This window comes from Ailuropoda melanoleuca, unplaced genomic scaffold (genome assembly GCF_002007445.2).
Source record: "Ailuropoda melanoleuca isolate Jingjing unplaced genomic scaffold, ASM200744v2 unplaced-scaffold8458, whole genome shotgun sequence".
In the NCBI taxonomy this organism is placed as follows: domain Eukaryota; kingdom Metazoa; phylum Chordata; class Mammalia; order Carnivora; family Ursidae; genus Ailuropoda; species Ailuropoda melanoleuca.
In genome coordinates, this window is record NW_023253834.1 from 3,068 (window position 1) to 7,862 (window position 4,795).

The 4,795-nt window shown below is 42.7% G+C and overlaps 1 pseudogene; it reads right to left on the reverse strand.

Annotated features, from left to right (window-relative positions):
* Nucleotides 1–1,309: 1,309 nt before the first annotated feature.
* On the reverse strand, nt 1,310–2,000 carry LOC100479180 (annotated as a pseudogene).
* Nucleotides 2,001–4,795: the final 2,795 nt, after the last annotated feature.

The following is a 4,795-nucleotide window of genomic DNA, read 5'->3' on the forward strand; positions in this document are numbered from 1 at the left end:
GTTTGACTGCACCTAAAACACACACGTTCTCCCAGTGTCTTTTTTTGCAGAGAGGAACAAAGTCAGCATAGAACAGTGTCATACCAAGGACATACCCAAGCCGTGAACATAAGCTCTGATTAAAAGACAAGCGACACATTAATTAGCAGGTATATTACAGTCACCATGTTTTCTCAACCAAAAATTGAGCCACGTTCACTGGTAATAGGACAGAATTTTATTTTATTTTATTTTATTTTATTTTATTTTATTTTATTTTATTTTATTATTTATTTTATTTTTATGGAAGAAGAGTCTTTATTATGAAAAAGCAGTGTTATCTAGGGAAGTCACATGCTGGTTTCTTTAATAAAATGACAATGCAGATTTCTTAAATAAGTCATCAAGGGCAGAAATCACTACTGAATAGTGCTACCCCTCCTTGCACACCCACAGTGCCCTGTGCTGAGTATAAATAGGTACCCATGGGCCCAAGGTCTTAGGGCCTGGAATTCTCTCCCAGAGCTTCTTGCGGAACTCTGGTGGGAGGAGAAAGACAGCAGCTAGGTTCCCTAGAGTCTAGACACTGGCAACATAGGGGACGATTTCTGAAAGATCCCACTCCTGGGTACACAGCTCAGAGCTGCCCAATTCCTCCTGGCACCCGTGCTTCGTGCTGCAAATGAGACAGCAACAACGCTGAAGTGGGGGATGAATTTCAACAATGCTGGAGTGGGGGATGAATTTCCAAGCCCAAAAGAGGAACAGAGTGAACAACTGCCCCCACTTTTCTCCCTGTCACTCTCAGGTTGGGTCAGGATGTCACTGGCAGGAACAGATGTGGCTGGAGCAGGAGAGCAGTGCCCCCAAGCAGTCTCCTCCTGGGCCCTTGTTAGCAGTGGTCCAAGGGCACTGCCGACCCTTGGGCTTCCTTGGGACTTGCAGGGATGCACAGATCCTGATGTGATGGCATGGTGGTCAGATGTGGCTTGAGTGCTGCAATACAGAGCTCCCTTCTGGCCCCTCACTGTGCTCAAAGCAGGGCAATGGGGAACACCATAGTCTTCCTTCCAAAATGAGGAGCTGGAAGGTGGGCCCACTTTTTTGGGGGCCTGGTATACTCAGTTAATGATGGGGTCAGTGAGGTCAGTGGCTCTGGCTCCAGGCAGGTAAGACTTGCAGGCTTTCTACCTGCTGGATCCATCAGCTCTGTGGGGTTTTCCAGAAAAGGCTCCCTTCTTGCACATGTTCATGCATGAGGGGAAGAGGTGGGAGACGAAGAATCCCAGAAAGGTGCTTGGGAGAAGGGCATTACCTGAAGGCACTGTCCTCAGTCACAAATGAAAGAAACAGTCATGTCCCTGGTCTCTTCAGTTACGATGGCCCCAACCAGTTCTTGTGACAGCTTCTGGAGATGCTGAATTCCAGCTCCCAAAGGCTCTAGGTCAGACTCACTTGGGGAGCAGAGGGGTTCTGTCAAGGAATAGGGAATCCAAAAGCAGTCTCCCTCCTGGAGGAAGGTTGCAGTGGGTACGCTTATGGGCCTGTCTGGATAGCGGGTCGGCGATATTCCCTCATCCACAGGTCCAGGATTGAGGGGGTGGGGGAAGCTTCAGACAGGTGGGTGCTCTTCTGGCTCAGGTTGTGAACGGGGCTATTGCCCTTCTGTACCCCTCTCCTCCTCCTCCTGGCTCTCACCTGGGTTGCCAACAACCACTTGGTGCCACTTCGGCAGGACTGCTAGATTCTCTAGGACATGCCACTCAAGGCGTTCTTAGCTGAGCGAGTCACAGCCTTGAAGCCCTGGCTCTGGGGTTTCCAGGCATTTCTGGGGGGCTCCTGCCCAGAGGTTGAGGCTGCCTGCTCTCAAGGGGCAGCCTCACCTAGAACTGGTTGCACAGGGAGCCCGGGGCCCAACTGGAGGTCTCCAGATGGCCGACCTCATTCTCTTCCAGCTGTTTCTGGCCCTGGAATGCTCTTTGGCACATGGAGACCCCCGCTGCCAGCCACCTCTAAGACATCTGCCTGCTCAAGACTCTATTCAGCCCACCAGACCCCAACAGCCCCCAGCACTGACCAGCTACCCAGCATAGCCAGTCAGAGCCCACCCCACCCAGGACACAATATTTTATATTAGATGATTGTGAATGTTCTAGGGCACACAGTTAGCATAAATAAGTATATGACAAGTGGCACATGGAGGGAAGAGACCGCAGATAGAAGGGAGATCAGTAGATAAGGAAAACAATCAAAGCTGAGGGGTTTTGGGATAGATGGCAAGCAGGTTGACTTGTAATATCTGAATATCTTACAGTCTCCCAGTATTCTCCAGCCAGGCCTAAAACCAGAAGAGAATGCAATGTTTGTCTTAAAAGTCCTTAATTTTTTTTCACATCTAATTCTCTGAGGACATTTAATTCAGATACCTTGAGTATATATGGCTTGAAAATCTAAACAAAACAAGGAATGCTATGCTGAAATTGTATTGCTTTAACAAGAGGTGAAATGCATTTTATACAAAACAAAGCTGTTTGAAAACAATGTAAGAATGCAATTCTACGAAGTTGTCTGAGATATGAAGTGATATGGCAAATGGATATCATATAACCTTATTCTGTTTATCAATATATAATTATGAAGTAATTTACAATAATGCAGTTATTGATTTAACTTCACCCATGTGCCTTCAGAGCATATTTATACTTTAGGAATGAAATTTAACTAAATTATTGGATGAAGATTGCCACTGAGCCATCCTAATTAGAAAACAGATGCTGATGTGCAGATCATGTTTTATCCTGGCCCTCCCATGATCCCAATATAGTTGCCTTCTTAATAGATGGATGTTGCTGTGGCTTAACAATTGGGAATTGCTCGTATCGGTTCTCTTGAGGTGAGGCTCATGCTTCTGCACGTGGTAAGTAAGAAAACATTCTATATTTCCACTGAAATCCTCTGATAGCTCACAAAATCCAAGAGTAACAGTGTTCACAGCTGGACTGATAAGTTGGAAATTGTGGAGATATACGTGTGGGAATGTCCCATCAGTGGCTTCACCACAAAATCAATATTTGTAAAAGAAAAAACAAAAACAGAGAAGGAAGGAAGGGAAGAAAGAGAAAGGGAAAAGGAAAGAAGAAAAGGAGGAAGGAAGGAACAAAAGATTAGAAGAAAGGAAGTGAGAAAAGAAGAAACAAAGAAAAGAAAACCTATTTCTGGAAAAGAAGTGAGAAAAGAAGAAACAAAGAAAAGAAAACCTAGTTCTATTTCAAAGAAAAGAAAACATATGGTCTGACATATGTAATCATATCTCACTTTGAATAATTAGAATCAAAAAAAGATAATATATATTATTTATTGGGTTATTACCAAGTTCAAGGACCTCCCTATTATGCACTAATTTACTTACTCTTTGAGGAGGTATTATTATCCCTCTTTTGCAGATGAGATGACGAGGGATTAAAAGCGTAAAGTCAGGATCTGAACCCAGGCAGTCTGGCTGTAGATTCTGTACCCTTTATCACTAAGCATTGGTACCTCGGTGTACTTTATGGTTCGCTGGAAACAGCAGTATAAATAAAAATGAAACTGGGGGGACAAGTCAGAAATTTGAGTGCAAATTTCTCCTGAAGTTTGAGGAGGGTAGTTAGCAAGCAGAACTTGAGATTTGCAGCCCAACTGTTCCATGTCCCTTGTGTCTTCAATATGCAAATGTGTCACTGGGGACCCAGCAGAAAGCAGGCATAATGATTGACCTGAGGTGTAGACATGTACCCATTGTGAAATAACCAAAATATTTTCTCTTTACAAATTGAGAAGCGATGCATTAGGGGTTTAACTTTACAGTCCATGTAACAGATTCCACAAGCAAGCTAAAATTTAGGCCCATAAATGTAATAACTTAAATTAGAACAATAACTTAAGTGAATCCCTAGNAACTTTACAGTCCATGTAACAGATTCCAACAAGCAAGCTAAAATTTAGGCCCATAAATGTAATAACTTAAATTAGAACAATAACTTAAGTGAATCCCTAGAGTGCCAAACCCATCTTTAGTTCCAGGAGTATCAATTCCAAAGTGGAAGTGTCAAGCCTCGTTCTGAGTTTAATTTTCTTATTGCCCTGAATTTATGTGGTCCCATTTTTGTTGCATCTGGGAAAGTCAGCTTTATAAGATCACATCAAACCTGTGGGAGACAAGTATTATCTTGTGCTCCCGACCATTAAGAATACAACCACAATAGAAGAGGAATAACAGTTGTAATGATTAATAGGTGCCTGGGCTTTAAAATCAGATAACTCAGCAGTTCAAGTTGCTAAATATGAGTCTTTGGACATGTAATGCAGACTTGCTAAGCCTCAGTTTATTTAGATGTAAAATGGGATACCATAATAACACTGTACAAGATTATGTGAGCAACAAATAAGATCTTACCTTGGAAAGCAAGCATCTTACATTTGACACCTCGGTACTGGATATGTACTGTGCTTCTTTAGTTTTCCCTTAAAGCTTACAGTCAACAAGTTATAGCTTTTCCTTAAACAATCCTTGATGGCAAATGACAGTGAAGACATCCATCTTGTAGCATCATTAAAATTGTAGAATGTTACAAGGTAACAAAAATGTTAGATGCTCTCTAGCATAATTGTACAGCCAATGCAAATGTGAAATCTATATCTACTCTCATCTTCAAAATCATCAGGGGTAGGAATCCACTCCGATTCTTATTGTTCCAAATACTTCCTTCTCTCTGTGAGTTTTTCCAAGTTCTGCCATCTAGCAATAGGTAATAGGCCTAAATTATCTTCCATATGA